Consider the following 13,843-nt stretch of genomic DNA (forward strand, 5'->3'; position numbering starts at 1 on the left):
CACTCGGACCCCAAAAAATGTATAATGCTTTCAGCGTTTGCTTTTCAGGGCACGAATACCTCGCTGTGGCATTCGCACTTGCCCTAGCTCCCGAACTTTCAGCAAATGTGTAGAGGCAGCTCTCACACCCCTCAGAAACAAGGGGCTGAGAGTCTCTGCCTACATAGATGATTACCTGCTATGCTCCCCATCCCAGGAGCAAACGGTATGAGACACAGCTTCCCTTCTAACCCACCTCTCAGAGCTGGGGTTATAGATCAATCAGATAAAGAGCTGTTTGGTGCAAACACACAGAATAGAATACCTCTGCGTAATTCCGGATTCTCTCTTTTTTCAGGCAACACTCTTGGATGACCACACCGTGTAGTTCAGACAGTGTCTCTCCCTGATCCACAGGGGTTGCTCGGTCAGGTTCAGGACATGCCTCAGAGTACCTCTTCGCCTACTGAGCAGTGGCGACCCGTTATTCAGGGCTCTGCCCCACCTGTTTTGACCCCCACATTTTTTGCAAAAAATAAATAAATTATATATTAAAAAAAATTCTCTGGGCTTGCCTGTTTTGCATGTTATTTTGGCATTAATACGAGCCACATATCAGTTTGCAAACAATGTACAAAGTATATATATCATTGAGTTAATAAAGCCGCATACAAACATGGTCTCTTTTTAGTTTTTTGAGTAAGGCAGCTCCAAAATGTAGGAAATTGGAAATTCAGCCTCGCTCAATGCTTTCTGCGGTGGTGGGGTAAGCCAGCAGAAAATAGGAGCATTGCGCTGTGATTGGCTCAGTGTTCTGTCACTCATGGGGACAATACGTCACCGCCAAGTGTAAGTCCTTAGTAAGGGTAGACATAAACAATTCAAGCCCTTTGGGTCCTGCCATAGAGTTACATTATTACTGCCCTTCCAAGAAGGCTTAATGTCACACCTTGACCTTAAAGAGCCTTTTTATGTCTCTATTTGGTTTGGTCAGGGTGTGATTTGGGGTGGGCATTCTATGATTTTGTTTTCTATGATTTTGTATTTCTATGTTTTGGTCGGGTTTGGTTCTCAATCAGGGACAGCTGTCTATCGTTGTCTCTGAATGGGAACCATACTTAGGCAGCCCTTTTTCCCACATGTCTTTGTGGGTAGTTGTCTTTGTTAGTGGCACTATAGCTGAAGTTAAGCTTCACGGTCGTTTCCTTGTTTTCTTGTTTTGTTGGCGACATTTCTATAAATAAAAAGGAAAATGTATCCACTCACCACGCTGCACCTTGGTCCACTTCCAGCGATGTCCGTGACACTTAAGGTCATTGGCCACGGACAAAATGACGTCAAATCACGTAATATGTACAGTAGCTTTGACTGACATGTCAAAATCTTACCTTCAAAATCTTAGCTAGCAGGCATCATCATGAATCAAGTCGACAGTCTATTGGAAAATCCTTTTTAAACCTTGTCATATGAAGAGAAATAATGAAGAGAAATTACAGATAAGCCGTTTCAGTGCTCATCGGCCATTGGACTGAAACATTACACAACAAGTTGGAAATCGACAATTCAACAATGAGTGATTTGGAAGGAATCGGTGACAGTGCAGCTAACTGCAAGCATTGCAACTGGGAAGTCAGGAATAAGCAAGCTCAGACTGGGAAAATATGTTTTGAATGATCATCCAACTTGGAATTGTAAATCCGGCCTCTTTTTCTTTGATGACAAAATATGTATGCTGTAACTGAGAAAGTAATACTAAGTGTATGTTGTTCAGTAACCTGCCCATGTGCTTCACCCTAATAATATGGTCTATTTTCACCTCTTAATTTTGCCTACTGTTTTGAATCGGTGGTGCACATGCAGCCTTCAACCTTTTTTTGAGAAATGTAATCATTGAATATTGTAAGAGCTTTCATTGTCTGCTTACATGCCCGCTTTATTTATCCTACGGTTCTGACTTGCTGTACAGGGAGAATGCTGTAAGGACGGCCCATGTTCTGATTTCTGTCGCTGTACATTTCAAAAGTGCTGAACAAATAGTTATACTGTCTACGTCTGTCCTGGCTCGCTCATTAATGTCTTAATCGAAATTGCAGATTGCCTCTTATATGCTTGTCGTCCCCTTATGCCATAGTTTGTACATCTCAACAGCCATATCAGCTATGTATTTTTAAAAGGCAGTAAATGAGGCTGAAGGAACTGTTTCGCTGCCAGATAAGGCTGCCAGATAGCTAGGTGTAGCGGTGGTAAGGTGTTGGGACTGCTGTTGGGACTCTGCTGTTGAGACAGCTTTATGTAGACCCTAACAGTTTCTGGGAACCGTTTGTCACCGTTATAGTGCAATTACTGTATTGTTTAGTGTTGTGTTGTGTTGCATCCCACAAGATTTAAATGCTAAAATCCCACTGCTACTGAGGATAAGAGACTTCCAGCACTGGGTGTCTGCCCATTGTCTGTGTACATGGCGTCACCTCACTCGTCAGAAAATGTGACCTCTGCTTGTCCCTCGGCTCTTTGTCACTGGAAGAGTCTCTTGATCTTCATTTCTGGCAGTCCCATATGGGTAGTGGCAATGAGGAAGGTGGTGATGACAGATGCATCACTCACAGGCTGTGGCGCAGTTCACGAGGGGAATGCAATAAACGGAGTGGAAACCCCACAACTCCACATTACTCACATAAATTACCTAAAATTGCTGACAGTGTTTCTTTCGCTGAGACACTTTCGACCCTCCCTTCGGAATTGTTATGTCTTGATCAGAACGGACAATACAACTGTGGTCGCTTACATCAACCGCCGGGGTGGCACTCGCTCCCTGCGCTTACACAGACTATCCGTAAGGATTATTCTGTTGAGCAGAGCATACCTACTTTCACTACATGCAACTCATGTCCCAGGCATACTAAACGTAGGAGCGGACTTATTGTCCAGAGGGAATCCCCATCACCAGGAATGGAGACTCCATCCCCAAGTGCTGAAACACTTATTCTCCTCTAAGCCTCATACTCCCCACTTTAGTCTGAGTGAGTGAGCTGCATGCAGTCTTGTGAAGTACTTAAGTAAAAATACTTGAAAGTACTACTTAAGTAGTTTTTTACTAGTTGTCACGTTCCTGACCTGTTTTCTCTTGTTTTGTATGTCTTTATTGGTCAGGGCGTGAGTGTTGGGTGGGTAGTCTATGTTTTGTATTTCTAGGTTGGTTTTTGTGTTCGGCTTGGTATGATTCTCAATTAGAGACAGGTGTGTATCGTTTGTCTCTAATTGAGAGTCATACTAAGGCAGCCAGGGTTTCACTGGGGTTTGGTGGGTGTTTGTTCCTGTGTCCACACATGGACAGTTGAAGGTTAGTCACGTTTGTTGTTTTGTAGTGTCTTGTTTGCTGTTTTCATTAAAAGATGGCTTATTTCCCTCAATCCGCATCTTGGTCCTATCCATGCTCCTCCTCGTTTGAGGAGGAGAACAACATTGACTGCCTTTACACTAGTACTTCACTAGTACTTTACTATTTATATTTTTGACTACTTTTACTTTTACTCCACTACATTCCTAAAGAAAATAATGTGAAAATACTCGTTACATTTTGAATGCTTAGCAGGACAGGAAATGGTCTAATTCACGCACTTAAACAGAAAATCTCTGGCCGTCCCTACTGCATCTGATCTGGCGGTCTCATTAAGCACAAATTCTTCATTTGTAAATTATGTCTGAGTGTTGGAGTGTGCCCCTGGCTATCCGTAAATATAAAAAAACAAGAAAATCGCAGCATCTGGTTTTCTGGATATAAGGAATTTGAAATGATTTATACTTTTACCTTTACTTTTGATGCTTAAGTATAATTTAGCAATTACATTTACTTTTGATACTTAAGTATATTTAAAACCAAATACTTTTTTACTTAAGTAGGATTTTAGTGGGTGAATTTCACTTTTACTTGAACATTTTCTATAAAGGTATCTTTACTTTTACTCAAGTATGAAAATTGGGCACTTTTTCCACAACTTGCTGAATGCACTGTCAGTTCACCATTTCTGCCTACAGGGGTTTTTCCAAAGTTTTCTTGTTGCCCAACCCTCCTTTATTCTTAAGGTCAGAGGTAATGACAATTGTCTCGGCTTGGAGCTTGTGACTTTCCACCTGTTGACCTTTCCCTTATATGGAAGAAGAGCGTCTCTACCGTTTCTGCCCAGTACACGCATTGCACATTTACTATGATAGAATGAGAGCTTTGCCGAAGAGCGACCCACTCTTTGTGTGCTGGTCACCGCCCTGCAAGTTTGCCAAGAAAATCCTTCCACCTGACAGGTATGCCATATCAAGAAGCTGATTAAACAGCAAAATCATTACACAGGTGCACCTTGTGCAGGGAACAATAAAAGGCCACTCCAATGTGCAGTTTTGACAAAATGTCTCAAGTTTTGAGGAAGTTTGCAATTGGCATGCTCACTGCAGGAATGTCCACTAGAGCTGTTGCCAGATAATTTAATGTTCATGTCTCTACCATAAGCCGCCTCCAACGTCGTTTTAAAGAATTTGGCAGTACGTCCAACCGGCCTCACAACCGCAGACCACATGTAATCACTCCAGCCCAGGACCTCCACATCCAGCTTCTTCACCTGCCAGGATCGTCTGAGACCAGCCACCCAGACAGCTGATGAAACTGTGGGTTTGCACAACCGAAGAATTTCTGCACAAACTGTCAGAAACCATCTCACGGAAGCTCATCTGCATGCTCGTCGTCCTCATCCAGGTCTTGACCTGACTGCAGTTCGGCGTCGTAACCGACTTCAGTGGGCAAATGCTCACCTTCGATGGCCACTTGCATGCTGGAGAAGTGTGCTCTTCACAGATCAATCTCGGTTTCAACTGTACGTCAGGTATGGCATCTTGTGGTCGAGCGGTTTGCTGATGTAGTTGTGAACATAGTTGTGAACAGAGTGCCCCAAGGTGTCAGTGGAGTTATGATATGGGCAGGCATAAGCAACGGACACTGAACACAGTTGCATTTTATTGATTTTATTGCAATTTGAATGCACAGAGATACTGTGACGAGATCCTGAGGTCCGTTGTCGTGCCATTCATCCACTGCTATCACATCATGTTTCAGCAGCTGAAAATGTCCCAGTTCTTCCATGGCCTGCATACACGCTCGTGCGGTGGAGGAAATCTTCGTGGGCTATACTCAGCCTTGTCTCAGGGTAGTAAGTTGGTGGTCTGTTGATCCCTCTGGTGCACATGTGTCAAACTCATTCCACGGGGGGCCGAGTGTCTGCGGGTTTTCGCTCCTCCCTCATACTTGATTGATGAATTAACATCGCTAATTAGTTAGGAACTCCCCACACCTGGTTGTCTAGGGCTTTATTGAAAGGAAAAACCAAAAACCTGCAGACACTAGGCCCTCCGTGGAATGAGTTTGACACCCCTGCTCTAGTGGTATGGGGGCTGTGTTTTGGCAAAGTGGGTGGGGTTATATCCTGCCTGGCTGGCCCTGTCTGGGGGTATCGTCTGACGGGGTCACAGTGTCCCCCGACACGCCCCTATCTCAGCATCCAGTATCTAAGATGCAATAGTCTATGTGCCAGGGGGCTAGGGTCAGTCTGTTATATCTGGTGTACTTCTCCTGTCTTATCTGGTGTCCTGTATGTTAAGTATGCTCCCACTAATTCTATATCTCCCTTTCACCTTCCCCTCCCGGAGGACCTAAGCCCTAGGACCATGCCTCAGGACTACCTGGAATGATGGCTCCTGGCTGTACTGCTGGTCGTACTGCTGCTTCAGTTTCAACTGTTCTGCCACCGGCTGTGGAACCCTGACTTGTTCAGCGGACGTGCTACCTAGTCCCGGTCCTGCTGTTTTCAACTCTCGCTCTCGCTCTCGCTTTCGCTCTCGCTCTCGCTCGCTCTCTCTCTCTCTCTCTCTCCTGCTGTCTCTCTCCCCTGCTGTCTCTCTCTCTCTCCCCTGCTGTCTCAACCTCTGAATGCTCGGCTATGAAAAGCCATCTGACATTTAGTCCTGAGGTACTGACCTGTTGCACCTTCTGCAACCACTGTGATTATTATTCGACCCTGCTGGTCATCTATTAACTTTGACCATCTTGAAGAAAAGTCTGGCCTTAATGGCCATGTACTCTTATAATCTCCACCCAACTCAGCCAGAAGAGGACTGGCCACCCCTCGGAGCCTGGCTCCTCTCTAGGTTTCTTCCTAGGTTCCCTAGGAGTTTTCCTTAGCCACCGTGCTTCTACATCTGCATTGCTTGCTGTATGGAGTTTTAGGTTGGGTTTCTGTATAGCACTTTGTGACATCTGCTGATCTAGCAAGGGCTTTATAAATACATTTGATTGATTAATTGATGTCACTGTCACGACTTCCGCCGAAGTCGGCTCCTCTCCTTGTTCGGGCGGTGTTCTGCGATCGACGTCAACGGCTTTCTAGCCATCACCGCTCCATTTTTCATATATCCATTTGTCTTGTCTTGTTTCCATACACACCTGGTTTTCATTTCCCCAATCAATCTACTTGTATTTAACCCTCTGTTTCCCATCATGTGTTGTGTGTAATTGTTTCATGTTATGTGGTGTTAGTTTATGCGCTTTACTTTTATGTTCTGTTTTTTGAGCGAGTTTGATTTATGTAGTGCTCTCGTTTTTGGAACTATAATAAAAGTGTGCCTGTTCATTATACTCTGCTCTCCTGCACCTGACTTCGCCTCCAATACACCATTGACAGTCACCCATTGAGTATTTTTGTGATGCTCTGGATTGATGTGTATGACAGCGTGTTCCAGTTCCCGCCAATATCCAGCAACTTTGGACAGCCATTGAAGAGGAGTGGTCAACATTCCACAGGCCACATTCAACAGCCTAATCAACTCTATGCAAAGGATAGTGGTCTCATCACATACTGACTGGTTTTCTGATCGACACGCCTACCTTTGTATGTGTGACCAACAGATGCATATCTGTATTCCCAGTCATACGAAATCCATAGATTAGGGCCTCATGAATTTATTTAAATTGACTGATTTCCTTATATGAACTGTGACTCAGTAAAATCTGTTGCATCATGCATTTATCTTTTTGTGTAGTAGCAAGGGGTTACACCCTCCGGAGGGCCTTAGGGTCTGTGGGCTCACTCCACCAGTGGTATGGTTAACTCTTGGGCACTGTTCAAGGGCATCTCCTTACAAGAGATTTGCGGTGCGGCTTGTTGGTCATTCCCTCATACTTTTATGAAGTTCTACCAGCTAGACGTCACTGCACCTTCTTTGGCACATACTGACTTCAGTGTCAGGCCTCTGAGGATTGATACGTTGAGACAAACTAGCTTCGGAGGTCCGTATAATAAAGATTTCTCTCACTTGATTACAATTTCCCCAACAATATGCACATTCTATAGATACTGTATATATATGTACCATTTTCTACATTTACTACAAATCAGCCCTAATTACATTTTCTATTCTGTTTCTAAAGGCAAAAAATGTGCTTCTCTTCGGAATTGATGTGAAAAAGTTGCCTTGATCATCTGAATACTCAGTTTTACATTGTGCCATTGAAATTCACTCTTAAGGCAACGCAAAATGTATAAAACACCTGACTCAAAGTGGTAATCTTATGCATGGCTAACCTAGATGAAATAACATTGTTTCATTACACACCATTCACTATTCATGTATGTACAGTGCATTCGGAAAGTATTCAGACCCCTTGACTTTTTCAACATTTTGTTACGTTACAGCCTTATTCTAAACTGGATTAAATTGTTGTTGTTTTTCCTCATCGATCTACACACAATACCCCATAATGACAAAGCAAAAACTGTTTTTTAGAAACTTTTGCAGATTCATTAAAAAAATAACAATAATAAAATAAATGATCACATTTACCCTAAGTATTCAGACTCTTTACTCAGTACTTTGTTGAAGCACCTTTGGCAGTGATTACAGCTTCGAGTCTTCTTGGTATGACGCTACAAGCTTGGCACACCTGTACGTGGGGAGGTCCTTCCATTCTTCTCTGCAGATCCTCTTAAGTTCTGTCAGGTTGGATGGAAAGTGTCGCTGCACAACTATTTTCAGGTCTCTCCAGAGATGTTTGATCGGGTTCAAGTCCGGGCTGTGACTGGGCCACTCAAGGAAATTCAGAGACTTGTCCCTAAGCCACTCCTGCGTTGTCTCGGCTGTGTTCTTAGGGTCCTGTTGGAAGGTGAACCTTTGCCCCAGTCTGAGGTTCTGAGCGCGCTGGAGCAGGTTTTCATCAAGGATCGCTCTGTACTTTGCTCCGTTTATCCTTTCCTCAATCCTGACTTGTCTGCCAGTCCCTGTCGCTGAAAAACATTGACCACAGGATGATACTGCCACCACCATGCTTCACCGTAGGGATTGTGCCAGGTTTCCTCCAGACGTGACGCTTGGCATTCAGGCCAAAGAGTTCAATCTTGGTTTCATCAGACCAGAGAGTCTTGTTTCTTATGGTCTGAGAGTCCTTTAGGTGCCTTTTGGCAAACTCCAAGCAGGCTGTCATGTACCTTTTACTGAGAAGTGGCTTCCATCTGGACACTCTACCATAAAGTCCTGATTGGTGGAGTGCTACAGAGATGGTTGACTTTCTGGAAGTTTCTCCCATCTCCAAAGAGGAACTCTGGAACTCTGGAGTGGCCATTGGGTTCTTGGTCACCTCCCTGACCAAGGCCTTTCTCCACAGATTGCTCAGTTTGGCTGGGCGGCCAGCTCTAGGAAGAGTCTTGGTGATTCCAAATTCTTCCATTTAAGAATGAGGGAGGCCACTGTGTTCTTGGGGACCTTCCATGCTGCAGACATGTTTTGGTGCCCTTCCCCAGATCTGTGCCTCAACACAATCATGTCTCGGATCTCTATGGACAATTCCTTCAACCTCATGGCTTGGTTTTTGCTCTGACATGCACTGTCAACTGTGGGACCTTATAAAGACAGGTGTGTGCCTTTCCAAATCATGTCCAATCAATTGAATTTACCACAGCTGGACTCCTAGCAACATCTCAAGGATGATCAATGGAAACAGGATGCACCCGAGCTCAATTTCAATTTGCTCTGTCATTATGGGGTATTGTGTGTAAATTGATGAGGAAAAACAACAATTGAATCCATTCTAGAATAAGGCTGTAACGTTACAAAATGTGGAAAAAGTCAAGGGGTCTGACTACTTTCCGAATGCACTGTATGTCTGAGCTGGACATCCAGAATAAGCAAATTGCGACATTGCAGCGTATCTTGGAAGGGTCGCACTCTAAGACCTTTTCCTTTTCCACTCCTCAGCCTGGTCGTCGTGCCACTGCCTCGCCACTTCTTCGCCACTGCCTCGCCATTGTGTCGACACTATCAGACTGACTGGCCAGGGCAGCCCTGCAATTACCCCTCCTAGTGAAGCCACGTTTCCCCTCCCATCTCACCCGCCCTTCCCATCCAGCTCTACAGAGATGATGGAATCCACCCCAACCATCTAGGAGCCTGGATCCTCTCTTCATATTTTAAGGCTGAGTTAAGATATTGACTCAGAGACTGACCAAGCCACCCTCAGGTAATACCTTCCATCCATTCTAAGCCTTGTTGTCGTACTGTTGTCTATACTGTGTTGTCACTTGTAATCTTGTACCCATTTGTTTGAACTCCACTCTTAGATCTGCTATTGTTAGCTCAAAAGAGGAGAACACTGTAGTCTGCTCACCCAGTACTATTAGTTCAAATGAGAATTTTATAAACTTGAATAACCCCTTGGTTTTCAAATTACGTAGGGGGCTTGGGCTGTTGCACAAAAGCAACCAAAGCCCATGTAAGTCAGTTTATGACATTTCATCATTGGTTACTCTGAGAGTTCCTCATACTGACATTGGTTGCGGCTTCAGGCCCTTTGGTGCCATCCTTGGAAAAGTAATTCAAAATTATACTCTCTCCTCTATTACAAAAAAGGGATAGAACAAATAGTGCAGTCTTATGCAATCTTATAGCCATACCAACTATATCAATATCAACCATTAGACAAGGCCTGCAACCACCTATTCAACATAGCTTGTTTGAGTTGGCGACTCCATGTGACTTTAAAAATCATAAAGGACTTGGGTAGATGCATCTGAACGTTGGGAGCTTAGTTCCTTAATTGGATTACATCAAGATCTGGGCTATGCAGACAAATCCGGACATTTTGGTATTGACTGAAACTTGGTTTTCTGGGGGCATTCTGGACTCTGGTATTAATATTGAGGGTTATAATGTGTTCAGAGCTGACAGACAGGGTAGAGGTGGTTGAGTGGCCATTCTTATGAAAAATAATTGACTGAATTCCATTTACCTTGCCAAAATGTTTTTATACTGTATTTAAGTCTGTCTGTTATAGGGGTCTTAGTGCACTCAAGAAGTTAACTAGTTTGTTGTCTTATTTTACTAAATCAGAAGTTATTATCCTGGGTGACCTAAATTATGATTGGGAAATGCAGGCTTCAGACAATCTAAAAGACATGTGGAATGATCTAAACCTAACCCAGCTGGTGACTAAGCCTACACGGCCCAACCTTACAGATCCTTCAAACTCAACTCTGATAGATCCTATTCTAACGAGTACACCAGAGAAATATGGTTCTACTGGTGTCTCCGACCAAGATATTAGTGACCATTGCCCAGTTGTTAGTGTTACAGATGTGAGCATAGAAACATCTAAGCCTCGTGCCATCACAAAGAGGCACTTTAAAAACTTCAGTGAACAGGCTTTGTTACATGATCTTTATTTTAGTGACCTTGATTGTATTTCAGCTATCCCTGAACCTGATTCAGCTTTCAGCCTCTTTTCAGATGTCTTCAATACTATTGTGAATAATCATGGTCCTTTAAAAAAAAAGGACCATGATGTAAGACAAATTAGAAAGGCTAAATATGATTATTATGTATCCTCTCTTTCGGATTGTAATGGGAACCTAGCTAAATCCTGGAATACTGTCAAATCCCTGAAGGGTTCTACTTCCTCATCTCTGCCACAACAAATTAATTCAAACACCGGACTCATTAAAGGAAATATTGTCATCATTGATGCATTTAATCACCATTTTATTTAAGCAGGCTTTCTCTTTGAAAGAACTTCTAAGCCTATTCACAATGATACTGGGCTGGATGCTGATAAGGGAAACTTGCTGAATGATCAGAGAAATTATAGTCAAAGCTTTTCTTTTAGGCTATTTACAGAAAAAAATGAGTGGATGATTTGCTAGCAATAGACAACAAGAAATCCACAGGGGCCGACCAATTGGATCCCGGTCTGCTTAAGTGTGCAGCGCCCATCATTGTTGGCTCAATAGCCCACATGTTTTACATTTAATATTGTTATCAGGAAATATTCCAAAAGTATGGAAATCAGCTATTATCCTGCCACTCCATAAGGGTGGGGATAGTAGTGATGTTAATAATTGTCGCCACATTACAAGGCTTCCGTGTCTAGCTAAGATTCTAGAATCCTTGGTAAATGTACAACTTTGCTAATTTTTGGTCTGAGGAATGTATTTTGAATGTAAACCAATCGGGGTTTAGGCCTGGGCATAGAACTAGTACAGCAACCACTTTAGTTGTTGATCTTTTCAATGCTTTAGACACTAAAATCAAATGTGCTGCTTTGTTTGTGGACCTTTCAAAAGCTTTTGATACTGTTGATCATGCTATTTTATTTAATAAGTTGTCCTCGAGCTCTGACGCCTGTTGATGGTTTCATGATTATCTTAGTGACAGAACTCACGCCATCGTGATTGATGGGGTTAAATCTGATTTTGATGGGGTCGATTTCGGGACCTGTTCTGTTCACTATTTATATAAACACCATTGGTCAATCTGTAAAAAAAAGATTAAACGTCATCTATATACAGATTGTCACACCCTGGCCTTAATTATCTTTGTTTTCTTTATTATTTTAGTTAGGTCAGGGTGTGACATGGGGGATGTATGTGTTTTGTATTGTCTAGGTTTTTTTGTATGTTTATGGATGCTGTGGTTTAGTTGGTTTAAGTGTCTAGTCTAGGTGTATGCATGTCTATGATTGCCTGGATTGGTTCTCAATTAGAGACAGCTGTCTATCGTTGTCTCTGATTGGTAACCATATTTAGGCAGCCATATTCATTAGGTAGTTCGTGGGTGATTGTCTATGTGTAAGTTGCTTGTGTCTGCACTTATTGTTTGTATAGCTTCACGGTCGTCGGTTTATTGTTTTGTTTAGTGTGTAAAGTGTTCATTTCGTCTTCATCTTCAAATAAAGAAGATGTATTGCTATCACGCTGCGCCTTGGTCCTCCTCTCTTCCACGTTACGACAATCGTGACACAGATGATACTATTATGTATGCTATTCCCCAAAACTACAGTCAGATGTAATACGTAGCTATGCAGGAATCCCCTGCTGATTTAAAACTTAAAACGGGCAAAACAAAATACATGTTGTTTTTAATCTTGCGTAAGAATGCTTCAGATAAACTACATGTTCACTCATTTGATGGTTTTCCAATTGAACGTGTTCCCGCATATACAGTAAATACTTAGGTATTTGGATTGATATGGATTTGACGTTTAAAAAAACATATACAGTATATTTTGGAAGGTATTCCGACCCCTTGACTTTTTCCACATTTTGTTACGTTACAGCCTCATTCTAAAATGGATTAAATTGTTTCCCCCTCTCATCAATCTACACACAATACCCCATAATGACAAAGCAAAAACAGTTTTTTAGACTTTTTTCCTCCCAAAAAATAACAATAACGGAAATATCACATTTACATAAGTTTTCAGAACCTTTACTCTGTACTTTGTTGAAGCACGTTTGGCAGCGATTACAGCCTTGAGTCTTCTTGGGAACGCTACAAGCTTGGCACACCTGTATTTGGGGAGTTTCTCCCATTCTTCTCTCCATATCCTCTCAAACTCTGTCAGGTTGGATGGGGAGCGTCACTGCATAGCTATTTTCAGGTCTCTCTAGATGTCACGCGGGACTAGGTGGGAGCAGGAATCAGGCGCAGAGAGCGTTCCACTGGGGGTATAATGCTCTTAAATAAGGCAGACACAAAATATAAGCCCAAAAAAATACTGGGCGCGGACATATAACGTGACAACCCAAAAACCACAGGGTGTCAAGTGAAAGAAAGAAAATACACCTCAGCCTACAATGCACACACGTAACAAAATAAAGACAATCCCGCACAAAACAAGGGCGGGTCTACCTACTAAATATAGGGAAGCTCATTAACCGAAAACAACAGAAACACAGGTGAAACTAATTAGACAAAACAAACAGACAAACGAAAAAGGCAGAAAATTAAAGCGAAATAAGCTTTTTGTGCATATGGAAAAATACTTTTTTGTTGTTGTTGTGTATAATGTGTATATTTGTGTTGTATGGTGCAGGGCACATTTGAAAAATAGACTTAGGTCTCAATATGTATTCCCTGGTAAATAAAAAGGTCAAATAGTTGTTTCTTCCATGTAGTCATGGCTCTATTTAATGCTATGAGTTTTCCAGCCTCTGTTCTGGACCTGGGGGCTGTGAAGAGCCCTCTGGCTGCATGTCTTGTGTGGTACCGATGAGTGTCAGAACTGTGTGCCAACATCTTGAACAGATAGTTCGGTACCATTAACCCAACAATACCTCAACTTTGAGCCAGGAGAGATTGACATGCATACCACTGACATTCACCCTCCGTGTACTTCTAAGTGCAATACGTGCTGCTCTGTTCTGGATCAACTGCAATTTTCCTATGTCCTTCTTTGCCGCACATGACCACACAGCTGAGCAGTAGTCCAGGTAAGACAAAACTCGGGCCTGTAGGACCTGCCTGGTTGATTTAGATGTCAAGAAAGCAGAGCAATGTA

The sequence above is a fragment of the Salvelinus fontinalis genome, chromosome 26, assembly GCF_029448725.1.
Source record: "Salvelinus fontinalis isolate EN_2023a chromosome 26, ASM2944872v1, whole genome shotgun sequence".
Classification (NCBI taxonomy): Eukaryota; Metazoa; Chordata; class Actinopteri; order Salmoniformes; family Salmonidae; genus Salvelinus; species Salvelinus fontinalis.